The 18,983-nt window shown below is 37.2% G+C and overlaps 1 pseudogene; it reads right to left on the reverse strand.

Moving 5' to 3' along the window:
• Positions 1-53: 53 nt before the first annotated feature.
• On the reverse strand, positions 54-16,663 carry LOC145823954 (putative disease resistance protein RGA1; annotated as a pseudogene).
• Positions 16,664-18,983: the final 2,320 nt, after the last annotated feature.

An 18,983-nucleotide genomic window follows, 5' to 3' on the forward strand; every position in this document is an offset into this window, starting at 1 on the left:
CAAAAACAAAAGAAAACAAAAACTTATAAAAGATGAAACGTACAATCTCTGAATCATGGAGGACTCAATGAGCTCTCAAGTTCCTGGGTGTACTTGTCCTATCATAGGTAACCACAAATTCATACCATCAGCAGTATAGAAAGTAAACTTTAGACATTTATGGCCATTTTGAAGCAAACCAATCCGAATAGACCATCTTAGATAGGTCAGGTTAAAAATAAATAAATGATTTATGTTCTTCAAACATAATCAGGTTCAAAAAAACAAATTATTTTCCTTCTTCAAATAATTTGTTACATTAATTTGTCCTGCTTGTATATGAACTAGCTGCTGACCACCATTTCGTAATGATTGTTCTCACAAATTATGTATGTATGCATCATTGATGAAACATAGGTAAGACGATGAGAGCTATAAAAAAAGCTAAAGAAGTAGTCGGCCATATTGATGGAAAGGAGCATGGAAGAACATTTAGCTCCGATTTTGCTATTATAAGACCAGGTTTAGAACTAAATAAACCAACCATTAGATGAATTCTTTCATTTCAAGTAGTTCAGATACACTTGAATTTGAAAATTTTCTTTGGGCAAGCTTTCTTTAAAAAACACAAAAAACAATTCAAAGAAAATATGTAACTATTTTAAACCAGTAATTGTGATTGACAATGAAAATTGAAGTTCAAATTATGAATCATGCAAAACATGTCAGGCCTGATCAATTTTATGACAAATGTTTGTCATGAGAGGTACTATTCATCACACAAGTCCTAGTGCATGATTACACCCAATGTCTTAGGATAGGTTTATTTGGCCATAAAATATCATGATTAATACTATTTGATGTATATATATCAAACCTCATTATTTTCATACACATTGAATATTTTTGTTCTCTTTCTCTCTCTAAATACATATATGTATATATATACCTATATATATATAGTTGAGCAATTGATCAAAATTAAGGTTCAAAGTTAAGGTTTGGGGTTATTATTTTTGTTATATTCAATCCTCGTCTTCTTTTATTCTTGAATAAGGATAAAAGACAATTTAGTCCCTAAAATATGCGATGTTTTTTATTTTAATCCCTTAAGTTTTAATTTTGTCATTTTGGTCCTTAAAATTGTCAATTTGAGTCAATTAGTCATAGGTCTAACGTGAGTCTACATTGATAATAGGAATATGAATAAAATATAGTTTTGGTCCCTAAAATATTCGTTTATTGTCATTCTAGTCCCTCAAGTTTTAAATTTTGTCATTTTAGTTATCAAAGTTGTCAATTTGGTTATAGCTTAAATTAATAACTTTGAGAACCGAAATGACAAAATTTAATAGTTGAGAGACTAATATGACAAGAAATGGATACTTTAAGGACCAAAGTTATCTTTTACCAAAAGATAAAATATTTTTCCCGTTATCAATGTACACAAACGTTAGAGATATAACTAAATTGACTCAAATTGACAACTTTGAAGACCAAAATGACAAAATGGAAGGTTGAGGGACTAAAACTATCTTTTATCCCTTGAATAATGATATACAAACATAATTTGTATACAAAAAATCTATATATAATGGTATATTACATTTATATCCACTCATTAAAAACAAAATTTTCATTATTATAATTCATAATTGTAAGAGTATTGTCGTCACATCATTTATTTTTAATCTTATACGAAAATTATATATATGAATATTATCTTTCTGTGTTTTTTTTTTCTTTTTAAAGTTTACTCTATAATTAATTCTTTATTAATATTTTTGTTGGAGAAAATATTTTAGTGATAACCAAACATCCAAAAATAAAAATAAATTTTTTTTTTGGACAAAATTACCTTACATGAAAAATATTTTATAACAAAACAAACGGAGCCTTATTGTTGAAATCTCAATCATTTTTGGAGAAAATATACAAATTCAAATTTAGATACTGAACAAATTAAGGTGAATGTTAATTTATTATTTGGTGAATTTTTTTTTTTTAAAATTATTTATTTATAAATGGGTTTCCCCTTGGCTATTTATTTAATATAGTGTAAACCAACTAGTAATACAATGAGCAAAAGAAGAATCATATACCTTAACAGTGATTTCTGGTATGTGCGCAATCTTATACCAATCCTCCCCCTTTCCCTTCTCACATCGCCTTTCCAATTCACGGCAGTCGATAATGTGCAACGATTGGAGAAATTCAAGGCCTCGTAGCCCTTCCTCTGGCAAAGACTCGAGCTTTGGACAGTCTTTGATCTTCAATGACTTCAATGTCACAAGGCTTGCAATGTCTGCAGGCAACACTTTAAGCTCACAACAATACTCAATCTATAGCGATCCCGGGTTTACCCTTGTTGTACAGTGATCCGGACATGTGTCCGTGGATGTTGGTAGTTGTTTATTATCTTGTTTACATCCCTCTTTACTCTGTATTTTGAGTTATAGGATGTGTTGGGCAGGTTTGTTGCTGGTTGGTTGAGTTTGGAAACCAAAACTAGTTGCCCAGATTTTGGCCTGTCCGCTCGAGCGGGGGTTTGGGCGCTCGAGCGGGGAATACACCCATCCAGTATTTCCTGTGCAGTGTTGGACGCTCGAGCGTGGGATTGGCCGCTCGAGCGGGGTTGTGTGAGTTCCGCTCGAGCGGGAAGTTGGAAGCTCGAGCGGAGACCTGGCTCTGTAAAAGTGCTGGGAGAGTGCATTTGGCGCTCGAGCGGGAGTTTGGCCGCTCGAGCGGGGTGTTTTACGCTCGAGCGGGAGACTGGGTTTAAGACCCGAAATTGTGACTTTTTCAAATCACTTTTTACTTTCTCTTCTCTCTCTTACTTTTCCAAAAACACCATTGTTGAGCCTCTCACTCTAGAACTCTACCTTCTCTCTAGGTTTTGATCTAGTAGGAGTGATTTGCTCATCTTTGGCCTTTACAAAAAAGTTGTTGATCGTCGAGGGCTTCATTTTAATCTGAAAATTTCGGGTTTTGGAGCACGTTGGGTTTTGTCATCTTCTTCTTTGGGGCTCCGAATTTGAGGTAGGGATATCCTACTCCTCTCTATGGATTTTGTCTTTAAATTTTAGTATTTTGAGATGTTGGAGTTGGTTTGGTAATTTTGTGAAAGTTTGGGGCTTTTGTGCTATTTTACAAAAGTTGGGATTTTATTTATAATAAACCTAGATGCATGTTTGGCATAGAGAAATGGAAAGAATGTTGAATTATTGATGAAAATGGGACCTAAGGGTTGAAATGTTAATTATGGGAATTGGCCTAATTACATTGTTTAATTAATTGGGATAATTAATTGAGAAGAATGAGGAAATGAAATGTTGATTAAATATCCATTGTGCATTTATTTTCTGTTTAGAAATAATTGCTTTGGGCTATCGGTGGAGGATAGTCGTGATTGTTGTAGACAATGCATGATGATTAGGCAAACTGAAACTAATCAATGGAATGTGTCATGGAATTTGACGGTTGAGATAGAATACATTATCTGTATGAATTGTGTGATGGTATATAGAACCAATGTGTTTGTATACGTTATGTGTAGAGGAGGAGATGGGGGATGTACTCCGCGGTTTAGGGGAAGATAGGGGATGTACATCTAAACCGGATAGTGTTGGGAGAAGATAGGGGATGAACTCCGTAGATACAGCTCATATGCTTGTCTAGAGAAGTGAAGATAGAGCTCATATGCTTATCTTTGTGAAGTGTGGATATAGCTTATATGCTTATCTGTGGATATTGTTGTTATACATATCTGTTGTAGAATGTGGATATAGCTTATTTGCTTATCTGAGAATGTGGATATTGTTGTTATACATATCTGTTGAGAATGTGGGTAGAGCTTATATGCCTACCTGTTGAAAAAGAGAAAATGAAAGGTAACTTGGACTCATAAGTCGTATGGCATAAATGTGTAATTTATGTGAATGTATCAGTGTTGGCCATCTATCAATTGCTAATGTTTTAGTCAATGTTCATGGTTGGTTTAGTGTATTTCTACTGGGCTGTGGCTCACCCTATATGGGAATATTATTTTCAGGTACAGGAAGCATGCCACCTCCAAGGACATAGCTTGGGAGGCTAGAGGCGGACATAATGTTGTCGTTTTACTTTTTGATGTATTACATGTAAATACAAGCCAAGGGCTTAATGTGTATGAGTTAGTACTCTTTTGTTGTAACCAAGTGTTAACTTGGAAAGCTGTAAGCCTGTAGGGCATTTGCTTTTGTTGTTAACATGTAATACTTTTTGTAATGAAACTCTCATGAATAGAAGAATGTGGAACTTTTGAATATCAACGCATGTCTTATTTAAGGGGTTTAATGCTATTATTTTGAGGGCGTTACAACTTGGTATCAGAGCGTACCGGGTTCGAATACTTTGGGTACGTGGGAAGTGATTAGGATCACAATGGGTTTGTCTCGCTTGATAGAGACTTAGATGTAGTATCATATGCTATGTGCTTACTTGATAACATGCTTATGTGACTATGTGGGTATGGGATTTAATTTCTAGAATGTTGATTGGATCCTTGGGTTTCTGGGAGTCTTGTTGGAAAAGCACTTGATCAATGCTATTTCTAACCGGAACTCTAGTAACGCCTCGGGACTATCATTATCCGGAAATGAAATTCGTAAGTGCTTATGTGTTTATGTGCTTACGTGGAGTGAATTACAGTTGTCCATGCATTAGGACGGGAGTGTTTAGTTTCGGCACAATTATGAGTGTGCTAATGTTTTGTGTTACCTTTATTAGGATGTCAGGACGAGGAAGAGGTGCTAGGCGTGGTAGACCTGCAAGGCAGGAAGTACCGTTACAGGGTGAGGTTCCGGCAGTGCAGGAGGGAGTTGGTCAGGCCAATGTGGCCGAGCCAGTGGGTCAGCAGGCCATGGGTGCCTTGGCCAGAGAGATAGCTGGAGCTTTGGGTATTCTTAGAGCTGGGAATCAGGCCGCTGAGGCAGGGCCTTCTTTCTTGAAGAGGGAGTTCTTCCGGTCTAATCCGGATGAGTTTATCGGGGATCCGAAGGAGCCACTGAAGGCTGATGAGTGGCTAGAGCAAATGAGTAAGACGTTCGAGATGCTTGGCATCGAAGATGGAGCACTGAAAGTGACCTTGGCATCCTTCCAACTGAAGGGAGATGCGGGTCAGTGGTGGAAGTACGAGAAGGCTCGTGTTGGTGGTACTTGGGAGGCGTTTGTAAATGCTTTTCAGGAGAGGTTTTTGTCTGCAGCAGCTAGGGAGAAGCTGAGGGATCAGTTTAGCCGGCTTAATCAGCAGGACTTGTCAGTGGCCGAGTTTGAGGCTACCTTTACTAGTCTGTCCAGGTTTGCACCTGAACTGGTGGCGTTTGAGGAACGCCGTTGCTATGAGTTTGAGCGGAAGTTGAGGCGGGGCCTCAAGTTGAGGGTTGGTGGGTCTTACATCCGAGAGTATAGACACCTAGTGGACGCTGCAGCTCATATGGAGCTCATGATGCAGGAGGAGGATGAGGCGCAGAGAGGCTCCAAGAGGAGCCAAGATGGTCAGGGTGATGGCAGGAGGCAGAGGGGTTCTAACCCTCAGCAGTCGCAGGGTGGTGTTGCTAGATCGACCTTTCCAGTGCCGAGTGCAGGCTCCGGGAGAGGTGGGCAGGGGGATTTCACCTGTTACAAGTGTGGCCAGTTGGGTCACAAGGTTTCTGTTTGCCCGCAGAAGGGTGGGGGTCAGAGAGCTGCTTCTTCTTCAGCTAGACCGCAGAGTCAGAGTTTGGGTAGGGGGCAGCCCTTGTCTTGTTATCAGTGTGGATAGCCTGGGCACCTGAAGAGGTTTTGCCCGCAGTTGAGTGCCACTTCGGGGACGTCTGGTTCTAGGCAGACGCAGGGTTTTCAGCCAGCTCAGTCTGTGCAGGCCTCGAGGGCCAATCCGGGAGCTTCGTCATCCCAGTCTGTGCAGCAGTCTTTTGCTCCGAGAGGTGAGCAGGTAGACCAGGGGCCTACGGGGCGCGTGTATGCTGTTACCGCGCAGGATTTAGTACCAGCTCCATCAGTAGTAAGAGGTACTTTTCTGTTTTGCAACTCGGTTGCTAATGTGTTGATAGACACGGGTGCATCTCATTCTTTTGTATCTGCTGCATTTGCATCTGTTTTGGAATTGGAGTTAGCACAGTTAGCATCTCCTATTTGTGTGGTATCGCCTTTGGGTGGTGAGTTGATCCTGAAACAGGGTGTTAGAGGATGTGATATAGAGGTCGCCGACTATAGGCTTCCTTTTCCGTTTGTTGTCATGCCTATGAAGGGTTTTGATGTTATTTTGGGTATGGACTGGCTATCGTCATACCGGGCTGTTATCGATTGCTACCGCCAGAGGGTTACGTTATGTACCTTGAGCGGGGAGTGGTTCCATTTCTTGGGAGACCGGGTGGGTAGTGTTTTGCCACCGGGGTATGATTCGCGAAGGCGAAGTGAGCTTAGTGGTCTACTTGCTAGCTTTGAGAGTAGTGAGTGTGATGAGACCCAGATTGTGTTGCCGAGGGTGGTTTGTGAGTATTCGGATGTCTTTCCCGAAGATCTTGTTAGTTTGCCACCTCACCGAGAGATAGAGTTCTCTATTGATTTAGTGCCCGGCACGGCGCCGATTTCTATGGCACCTTACCGTTTTGCTCCAGCAGAGTTGGTTGAGTTGAAAGTTCAGCTCCAGGAATTGCTCGATAAGGGCTTTGTTCGCCCTAGTGTTTCGCCGTGGGGTGCGCCGGCCCTCTTTGTTAAAAAGAAAGATGGTGCCTTGAGATTGTGTATTGACTACCGGAAGTTGAATCGGGCTACGGTTAAGAATAAGTATCCTATGCCCCGTATAGATGATTTGTTTGACCAGTTGAAGGGTTCCCGTTGTTTCTCTAAGATAGACTTGAGATCGGGTTACCACCAGTTGAGGGTCAGGGAAGAGGATATTCCGAAAACGGCATTCCGTACGCGGTATGGCCATTACGAGTTTCTGGTGATGCCATTCGGGCTTACCAATGCACCGGCAGTCTTTATGGACTTGATGAACCGGATTTTCCGGGAGTTCTTAGACCGATTTGTGGTCGTCTTTGTGGACGACATTCTTCCAAAGATGGGAATCCTCCACCGCCAGGATATTCGTTTTCAATACACTCCACTACTTCTTCCATTTCATCAATTTTAAGACTTTGTAGTAAAGGTAGTTGTCTAACTGGTGGAAGTTGTAAGCAGTTGTTGTTGGTTTTCTTTTTCACTGTATTTAAAAGATTTAATTCTATTGTGTACAAAACAACAACTAGAATTTAAAGAAATAAAGAAAATGAGAGAATTTGTTTGATTACAAAAATCAAACTTGAAATAATAAATAAATAAATAAAAACAATTTTATTTTGTTACAAAAACAAAATTAAAATCTGATTTAAATAAATAACAATAACACAAAAATTAATTAAATAACTTACTTGATTTAATTTCTTCGAATTATAATCTAATCAAGTCCAGTGTTTGACACTGTGTCCTTAAGACAGATTCGTCCTCTCTACGGTGCTTTCAGAATGTGGACGTCTATCTCCCAGGATAAAATGATCTACTACAAACAATAGCAGCACTACAAATTGTTTGTCTAACGAACACACAAAGTGTTTATACTCTCTCTGACAATAAAATAATGCAGCAAAATGAAGAGGATGTTTGCAGAATTATGAAGGACGAAAATTAGAGTTATCAAAATCCAAATGAGGGCTGTCCTATTTATAGATGGAATGGTGGCTCTAGGTTTTTGAATTGAACAGGTATGATACCTGTTGGTTTTGAATTTAAACAGATTTGAATCTGTTGGGTTACAATTCAAGCAGATAACAAAAACGGGAAGGGCCTTGTTTGGGTGTACAATAAATCCGGATCAGATTATTTCCGGTTTAATACGGGAAGGGCCCTGTTTGGATGTACAGAAAAACCAAACCAGTTTAATTTGAATTCTGAATTTTATTTTACCAAAAATAAAATTAAATTCAAATGTTTTTGACCCAAAAAGATTAGTATTGGGCCGGACAAGCCCAACCCAACCACACACCACGCACCCGTGCCCAAGCCCAGCCCAGCCTGCCCGCCCGCCCAACCGGACGGGCGGCGGCGGCGGCGGCGCGCGCGCGCGTGTGGTGGTTTTTTTGGTCCAATGGGTCTAGCCCATTTTGCCCATAACCTCTCCCTCTAAAACACTTGGGTACCCCTTGGGACACACCCCAAGTACCAAACTCATGCCTTATAAACCCTTTCAAAACCTCCCACCAAATCAATGTGGGACAAGCCTTATTCAAACCTTTAAGAAATTTCCACCAAAACTCCATTTCTATGGTGCACACTTTGGCTTCAATTTCCCATTCACTCGGTAATGGTTTTGAGCAACCAAATATACCACGTGAATCACAACGCGGCATAGAACGCGTTACCACTTTGACCCGTGAAAATTGACACACGGGGCCCACCTAAAAAATAGACCGAACTTAGGATAAAATTCTGGTTTTACCCAGAATTTATAACCATTTCCAACAATCCTCCACATGAATGGAATTTGATGACAACGGAAATGCAACAATATGCAGATTCATCAAAAGAGTATAAGTCGAAAATATCTTGCATCAGGATAGGTAGTTTTCGGCCTTGAACCTTCCCTAGTGATAACCTATCGGACTTACTGGCTAACCAATGGATGCGATACCTTGAATTGTTCAGCCGTTTGTGTAAGCCAAGACAATAGATTTCATACAAAATATCTTCTAACACATCGTGGTTCTCACTATTGTGTTCATTTTGGCCTTGAACGCACCTGGTTTTCATAAGTGTTTCTAGAGAATTTAGCCACTTCATTCTCATAGAACCGGCCCCAGTTCAACACTCATATAGGTGATTCTTATTGTGAGTATCTCCTTATACTCATCTTGATTTTATGCCTTAATCAAGATATAAGTAATCATTAAAAGCAAAGCTTATCCTTATACCCCTGCAGACAACATATGTTGCAGATATCACTCTCACCATAGGAATGGGTAGGAAATTTTAATCCCTTGGTGATTTCTGGCGAGCCATACATAACTTAGTTGTTCCTTTGAACTTAGTTCTTGGGATCTCCAGTCATATAAGTAGGGTTACCATTATGACGACTCTTATGTAATAGGCTTTAATCCCATCCCCTTCGATGAACTATACACTAACTCTTTTGTCAAACCTTTTGTTAATGGATCCGCAATATTCTCTTTAGATTTTATATAATCTATTGAGATTATTCCGTTTGACAACAATTGCCTTACGGTATTATGTCGACGGCGAATATGTCGTGACTTACCGTTATACATGTGATTTTGTGCCCTGCCTATTGTAGATTGACTATCACAATGAATGCAAATAGCTGGCATAGGTTTTGGCCACATTGGTATGTCTTCTAAGAAGTGACGAAGCCATTCTGCTTCTTCTCCTGCTTTGTCCAAAGCAATGAACTCGGATTCCATTGTGGATCGTGCGATGCATGTTAGTTTCGTGGATTTCCAAGAAACAGCAGCGCCTCCTAGAGTAAAGACATATCCACTTGTGGATTTTGAATCTTTAGTATCCGATATCCAATTTGCATCACAATAACCTTCAAGTACTGCTGGATATCGAGTAAAGTTCAAACCATGATCACGGGTGAATCTTAGATATCTAAGAACCCGAATGATCGCTTTCTAATGGTCTTCTCCGGGGTTACTAGTGTACCTACTCAATTTATTGATAGCATAAGCTATATCAGGACGAGTAATATTCATTAGGTACATTAGGCTTCCAATGATTTGGGAGTATTTTAACTGAGACACTGCATCACCTTTATTTTTCGATAAATAAAGACTGATATCTACAGGTGTTCTAGCTAAATTCAAATTATCCTTGATAAATTTATCAAGAATTTTCTCAATATAATGAGATTGAGATAATGCATATCCGTCAGATGTTTTAGTAATTTTCATTCCTAATATAACATCTGCGACCCCCATATCTTTCATATCAAATCTTTTGTTAAGCATTTGCTTAGTTGATTTGATCATGTTTTGACTGCTTCCAATGATAAGCATGTCATCCACATAAAGACAAACTATGACATATCCTTGGTCAGTGTTTTTAACATAGACACATTTGTCACATTCGTTTATCTGAAACCCATTAGTAAGCATTGCATGATCAAATTTTTCATGCCATTGCTTAGGTGCTTGTTTTAATCCATAAAGGGATTTTACAAGTCGACAAACTTTCTTTTCTTGCCCCGACACTACAAACCCTTCGGGTTGCTCCATATAGATCACTGCATTTAGATCACCTTTTAAGAAAGCTGTCTTAACATCCATTTGATGTATTTCTAAATTAAACAACGCTACTATAGAAATAAGCATGTGAATGAATGTTATTCTTGTCACAAGGGAATATGTGTCAAAAAAGTCCAGACCTTTCTTTTGTCTGTAACCTTTAACTACAAGTCGTGCTTTATACTTGTCAATTGAACCATCTGCTTTCATTTTTCTCTTGAATATCCATTTATATCCAAGAGGTTTAGAACCTGGTGGAAGATCCACCAATTCCCATGATTTTGCATAATGGATTCAATTTCATTATTAACAGCCTCTTTCCACAAAGGTGCTTCAGGACCTGTCATTGCTGCCTTAAAGCTTTGAGGTTCATTTTCTAACAGGTATGTCAGAAAATCTGGACCAAAGGATTTTGATGTTCTCGCTCTCTTACTTCGTCTTGGTTCATCATCAGTTAAATCCTGTTGGTCGAGACTATTACTAGTCTCTTGTGTTTGATTGTCATTAGTCTCTTGACTTTGTGTACAATCATAAGTTCTTTTCCCTGAACTTGATTCCTGTCCTTTCTTGTAAGGAAAGACATGTTCAAAAAACACAGCATTCCTTAACTCTATAATAGTGTTCACATTTATATCAGGTATTTCTGATTTATAAGTCAGAAACCGATATGCACTACTGTTCTGAGCATAACCAATAAACACACAGTCTACTGTTTTTGGTCCAATCTTAGTCTTTTTAGGAACAGGAACTTCAACTTTTGCCAAACACCCCTACACTTTTAAGTATTTGTAGGAAGGCGGTCGACCTTTCCACAATTCATAAGGAGTGTTGTTGGTTTTCTTGTGGGATATTCTATTAAGAACATAATTAGCAGACAATATTGCTTTCCCCCACAAGTTCTGTGGTAAGTCTGAACTTAGTAACATGGGTGCTGTAGTTTGGTGAATAATGTCATGTTGTGCACAAAATACATTTAATGGTGCATCATATTCACCACCCCTATCACTTCTAATATAAATCAATGAATTTTAAAACAAATTCAAGAAAAAACCAAAATAATTATGACTACTCAAGTCAGAATTAATGTTTTGACAAAATCATATCCTCATAAAAAATTTTGCCTAAGAATCAAACAATTCAAAAACCCATTTGATTGTATACATTCTTGCAACTCAATAACAAATAAATGTCACTGTCATAAAAATATTTGTGACAGAAGAAAATTAAATTATCTCAACTAATGCAAGAGATACACACCCATATTAATAAAATGGTTCATGGTTTAACAAATTCTACTACGCAAGTAAAATAATTATTAATGACATCTCATGTCACATAATTCAATAATCAACATAAAAGATTTCTTAAATTACTTCCCAATTAAACGGACCGATATAATTACATACATCTTCATGTTTAAATTTCTCTGGTATTTAAACACCCATTCAAAATTGATTAGTAATATTCAAATTAACCTGCTTATGTCCAAAGTCGACATAACAATTTATCATTCCAAATCACTTGAAATTATTGTGAAGAAATAACTTGAGTTGATATCATACATGCATATCAAACGCATCAACTAAAAATAATGAATTAACAAAATAAATTAATCATGCACGATCCCATCACTTGCATCATGAAATAAAAGGATTCTCAACTCATAAATAAAATCCAACGCATTTAAACTTTAAACTTCAAAATGACAAAACATACCTTCATTTAATAAGTTTGATTTGTACATAAATAAACAAATTAAATATGCATTAAAATGTTCTTGTGAATATATATATATATATATATATTTTCCGACTCAAGTGCAGAAACAATTCAAGACTATGAATCCACATTGTAATAAAAATAAAATTAGTTTGAAAAACTAATATTTTACTCTAGAAACAAATTCTTCCATGTATACTCACGATGAACTGTGATAAAGTCAAAATAATTAACACCTTTTCACAAAGGGTTCAAAAATAAGTGATCTACCAAACGAAACCATAAGTTACTTACAAAATTAACAGATTGTGACCGAGTCACAAAGTTACATGATTGATTAACAAAATTAATTTTATAGTTACTAAACCCAGAAAATAAATTACAATACAAAATAATTTTATATTCCTTGTTACTAAAACTAGTAAAATAAAATACCAAAATAATATCTGATTACAAAAATCAGAAAACCGAACCACAAATTAATTTTCTAGTTACTTAAACCAGAAAATAAATTATAACACAAAATCATTTTATTTTTCTTGTTACTAAAACTAGAAAATACTGTAATTTTATTTTCCTTGTTACTGAAAGTAGAAAATAAAATACCACAAAACTATTTGATTACAAAAATCAGAACAAACACAAAATAATTTTCTAGTTACCAAAATCAGAAAATAAATTAAAACACAAAATAATTTTATTTTCTTTGTTACTAAAACTAGAAAATAATATAATTTTATTTTCCTTGTTACTAAAACTAGAAAAATAAAATACCAAAATAATTTTCTGTAACACCAAATAATATTCTGCAATTGTTAATGACACAAGTATATTACTACTAGTTGTCAAATAAAAGAGACAGTATATTACTACTATCTGTCAAATAGCATAAATCACTATTTGTTTTTCCAACCAGAATATTAGTTTGAAAACACAGAAAATTAAATACAATGAAGATACCAAAAAGGAGTCTGTCTTAAGATTGTTGGTTTTCTTTTTCACTGTATTTAAAAGATTTAATTCTATTGTGTACAAAACAACAACTAGAATTTAAAGAAATAAAGAAAATGAGAGAATTTGTTTGATTACAAAAATCAAACTTGAAATAATAAATAAATAAATAAAAACAAATTTTATTTTGTTACAAAAACAAAATTAAAATCTGATTTAAATAAATAACAATAACACAAAAATTAATTAAATAACTTACTTGATTTAATTTCTTCGAATTATAATCTGATCAAGTCCAGTGTTTGACATTGTGTCCTTAAGACAGATTCGTCCTCTCTACGGTGCTTTCAGAATGTGGACGTCTATCTCCCAGGATAAAATGATCTACTACAAACAATAGCAGCACTACAAATTGTTTGTCTAACGAACACACAAAGTGTTTATACTCTCTCTGACAAGAAAATAATGCAGCAAAATGAAGAGGATGTTTGCAGAACTATGAAGGACGAAAATTAGAGTTATCAAAATCCAAATGAGGGCTGTCCTATTTATAGATGGAATGGTGGCTCTAGGTTTTTGAATTGAACAGGTATGATACCTGTTGGTTTTGAATTTAAACAGATTTGAATCTGTTGGGTTGCAATTCAAACAGATAACAAAAACGGGAAGGGCCTTGTTTGGGTGTACAGTAAATCCGGATCAGATTATTTCCGGTTTAATACGGGAAGGGCCCTGTTTGGATGTACAGAAAAACCAAACCAGTTTAATTTGAATTCTGAATTTTATTTTACCAAAAATAAAATTAAATTCAAATGTTTTTGACCCAAAAAGATTAGTATTGGGCCGGACAAGCCCAACCCAACCACACACCACGCACCCGCGCCCAAGCCCAGCCCAGCCCAGCCCGCCCGGGCGTGGTGGTTTTTTTAGTCCAATGGGTCTAGCCCATTTTGCCCATAACCTCTCCCTTTAAAACACTTGGGTACCCCTTGGGACACACCCCAAGTATCAACCTCATGCCTTATAAACCCTTTCAAAACCTCCCACCAAATCAATGTGGGACAAGCCTTATTCAAACCTTTAAGAAATTTCTGCCAAAACTCCATTTCCATGGTGCACACTTTGGCTTCAATTTCCCATTCACTCGGTAATGGTTTTGAGCAACCAAATATACCACGTGAATCACAACGCGGCATAGAACGCGTTACCACTTTGACCCATGAAAATCGACACACGGGGCCCACCTAAAAAATAGACCGAACTTAGGATAAAATTCTGGTTTTACCCAGAATTTATAACCATTTCCAACAGTTGCCGCACCTGGAGAGCTGGATATTAACTACATTTTGAAGATGTGAACCCCTCATCTAGAGCGGGAATTGAGTACCTTTGTACCTGCTTACGGCCAACTTCTTTAGGTTTGGATGAGGTTGAAGGGCTTCAAGTACTAGCTTAGATTTAATATTTTCCTGTGATTCACATTCAGCCAAATCATATGTCCAATTTAGATTCAACTGACTAAGATTTTGCATTCCCACTAAATTGGCTTCTTTTGCATCCATCGGATTTCTCACTCTCTTAAGGTGCCAGATACAAAGTTCTCCTTGAAGGTTTAAGCATTTCAATTCAGCTAGGAGACTACAATCAGTGCTCATACCCACAACAAATTCATTTAATGTCTTCAGGTTAGTCAGCTGCCCAATTTTTTGGGGCATCTCAATTAACAGACACCCTGACAGAAAAAGATGTCGTAGACTTCTCAGGTACATCATGTTCTGGGGCAATCTCTCAAGTTCGACACAGTATTCTAGAATTAATGTTTGCAAATTCAAGAGATTACAAATTGAATCAAGAAGTTGCTTGAAACGAGAATACGAAAGGTTCAAATACCTCAGATGTTTTGAGTTGCCAATTGAAGGTGGCAACTCTTTCACTCTGCCCCATGCATCAAAAGCTCGCAGTGAACCAAACTTTCTGAAACCACACAAAAATAAGTCATCTACTAAGAAGTAATTTGAACGTCGTAGTCGTAATGTCCGTAAGGATACAACTTTGTGAAATGTGTTATGAAAATTTTCCTTAAGCCCGACAACCAATGTTACATGCCGTTGTATATATTACTTGAATTGTTAAACTCGATCATTTGACATTCACCCTTCGTAATTGATTGGGCAAGATCGTGCACAAGATCATGCATCTCAAAACATATATCACTTATGTAGTCCTTCACCTCTTGGAAAAAAGATATCAAACATAATTCATTCCAAATCTGATCACCAATATCTTTCGGTTCCCATCCTCCTTTGCATCAAAATATAGCCATTAACCATCCAAAGATGAATTAGGTCTCTCTTTTGAATTTTAGAACCCTTTGGGAAAACGGCACAATAAGCAAAACATTGTCTTGATTCCAATGGAAGATAAGAGTAACTTAATCTTAAGGCAGGCAAGATGGAATTTTTGTCCTGGGGTAATTTCCAAATTTCACTTTCCTTAACATGAAGCCACTCTTTTTCCTCACTTTTGAAGCGCATTAGCCCTCTGAGGGACTTCGCAGCTAAAGGCACACCCCCGCACTTCTTCACTATCTCCTTCCCAATGGCAACAATGTTTGGGCATTCTTCATTTCCAAGTCCAAAGGCTCGTTGCCTGAACAACAACCAACAATCTTCTTTGGATAAAACTGACAAGCGATGAGGTGAAATAGTTCCCATGATTGATGCAACCTTATCAACACGAGTAGTGACGATAACGGAAGCACCTTTTGATCCACATGCTAGTGAATACTTCAACGCATCCCACTTGTCTGGATCTTCGTCCCACACATCATCTAATACAATCAGGTATCTTTTCCCATTCAGCATGTCGTGAAGCTTTCTCTGCAGTGGGTCTAGGTCAACTGCCTCACAAGCTTTTTCATTTGCAGATTCTATTGTTGCTTTGATCACCCTTTTCACATCAAAATCTTGAGAAACATAAACCCAAATTTTAGGATCGAAGTGGGGTTTGACCCTCTCATCATTGAAGGCCATTTGCGCGAGGGTTGTCTTTCCAAGACCGCCTATACCAAGTATAGGATACACAGAAACATCCTCAACATCACATACATCCTCGACCAGAAATTTGACAATCTTTTCTTTATCTTCATCTCTTCCGTAGAGTTGTGGTTCAGTGATAACGGAGTTGGTTTCATGGCTTACATCATATTCAACTCGTGTCACCACCACAACTCCCTCGGTCAAGTGAAATTTACTACGATTAGCAGCAATTGTATCTATCTTCTGTGTAATCTCTTTTATTGTGTTCCCTATTTTGTGACGAAACAGAAGATTCTGAACAGGATAACAAGTTAACAAAGAAGTGCTTACCTTCTTGAGAGAACCATAACCTTGGCCTTTTAATTCACATCGGAGGGCTTCGGTTGCGCACTCATCCAAGATGTCATCTGCCTCGTAGGCTGCATCATTGAGCTCTTTCAACCAATTCTGTATAGCTTTGTCTTGCAGTTGCTTTTGCTCTGCATCTTCAAGGACAGCCTGGATGGTGGAGAGAGTGCTTGAAAGCTTTTTCATCTCCATGTTTACTCGACAGAGCAATCCCACCTCATTTTGGATCAAGGAGTTGAGATTTTTAAGCACAAACGGAAGAAATGGAACAGCCATGGTCACTTGCTTTCTGGGTTCAAGGTGTTAGGCTCAAAAATGAAAGTGCAAATGCTTTGCCACATCTGCCAAAGTTTGACACTTCAAATGTTCGTCCCTTGACAAAGTCTTAGTCAATTTATCCAAAATATTATCATTCGTGGAAACCTTTTCGAGTTGTAACAATTTTAAATCTAACACATCACGAATCTAATGGTATCTCACATCAATGTATTTCGATCTTGAATAAAAAGTTGATTTTTTTACTCAAATGAATAGCATTTTGACTATTACAATAAAACACATACATTTCTTGCTTCAAACCCAATTCTTGCAAAAATTTCTTCAACCATAACTCTTCCTTGCAAGCTTCTGCAATGGCAATAAATTCAACTTTTGTAGTTGAAAGAGCAACACATTTTTGCAATTTAGATTGCCATGCCACAGCTCCCTTTCAAAAGTCATTAAATATCCCGAAGTAGATTTCCTAGAGTCAACATCACCGGCCATGTAGGGATTTGTGAACCCATCAAGCATCGGCTTACCATTCCCAAAACACAAACACACCTTCAAAATCCCTCGAAGATACCTTAGAATCTATTTCACTGCTGGCCATTGTTCTTTACCGGGGATTAGAGAGAAAACGACTCACTACACCAACGGCATGAGCAATATTCGACCTTGTACAAACCATGGCATACATCAAAGAACCAACCGTTGAAGCATAAGGAATTTTCAGCATCTCTTCTTTGTCTTTTTCACTTGTAGGATATTGATTTGAAATAAGCTTGAAATAACCTACAAGTGGACAACCAACCGGCTTTACTTTATTCATGTTAAACCTCTCAAGAACCTTCTCAATGTAGCTTTCTTGAGACAATCAAATTAGCCCCTTCCTTCAATCACGAACAATCTTCATACCAAATATTTATTTTACCGGCCCCAAATCTTTCATCACTACAACAAAAAAGGATTTTTACGGCACCAAATGCACGTCGTGGAAATGATTCTACGACGCGCAAGGTAAAGCCATATTATGACCAATCATGGAAAGTCATTCACTTTCAACAGCATGCCATAGTATGCCATTAAAACTTTTAACAGCGCATCTTACATGTAATGTTTAATTTTTCTACGACTACTTTTGAACGCCGTTAATTCAAGAGACAAACTACAACACTCATTGCTAGTCATTAAATATTTAATACAACGGCCTATTCTGCCCGTTGTAGATTGTGTTTTTTTTTTTTCAACACGTTCTATTCTACCTGTGTTGTACAATCTAAAAAAATATTACAAACAAGTTTCATAAACATATATATATATATATAAGTATCAATCAACCACCAAAATATTATTTCAAGCATCAAAAAAACTATTTATAAGTTTTTAACATCCAAAAATTGTCTGTGCATTACAATCCATCCAAAAACTATGTTTCTAAACATTAAAAACTGTCCTCAACTTCAAAACCGTCCAAAAAGCTCTAAATCATCCCCCCCCCCCAAAAAAAAAAAAAAAACTATTTTTAAGTTCTAAACGGTAAAAAATTTACCCAAATATCTTCCTGCGAGTATACCATCATGGATTGCTTCAATTGCATCAACACCCGGCTTGTGCCACCCATATCTTTATATTAGAAAATTCCTAGTATCTTGGATTTGGTCTTCAGAAGTTTCCCTTCTTAGAGCAACCAAGCTTGAAACAACATCAGTAGAAAGAGTATATATTGGATCATAACTATGGATAAAATAGTCCCACCCAATAAAATAAGATAGCAGCTCATACCTGCATGAATTAAACTGATTTTATTACTCCATAATAACAATTATAAAGTTAGCACTTAGCACTAATTTTTGCCTAGGATAGCTCTAATTCCAACTCCTACAAAAATTTTAGAGGTTGCCTCTTTGCCACATAGCAAGAAAGACACTTTATATTATTATCTACCAATCTCCTCCTGATCCTATGTAAATGTTTCCAAATTAGTTAGCATAATTAAACCAAGAAAAATCATGTTGAAGAGGGAAGCAAAATGAGGCTCAAGACAAGAAAAGGAGGGAGAACAAACCCTAATGTTGAAAGAGACTTGATATTAGTAGCTTCCTTCAAACGTTCACCTTTAGCACTAGAACTCTTCTGCCTGTGATAAAAACAAAAACAAAAAAAGATAATAAATTAGTTGATAAAATTTTAGGTACATGATTTAATCCTGTTATCAAACAGGAGGGCTCCACTTTCTAATTATTCAGCAAACTTTATTCAATGATGTTACCTTTCAGAACCTGCTAAATCTACAAGATTAAGTCGAGCGAACAGGAGACGAGTTACCCCTTGGGATTCCCACTAAACATGAACCACCGATTAGAATTTA

Source organism: Camellia sinensis, chromosome 4 (genome assembly GCF_055761805.1).
Source record: "Camellia sinensis isolate YWXY chromosome 4, ASM5576180v1, whole genome shotgun sequence".
NCBI lineage: Eukaryota > Viridiplantae > Streptophyta > Magnoliopsida > Ericales > Theaceae > Camellia > Camellia sinensis.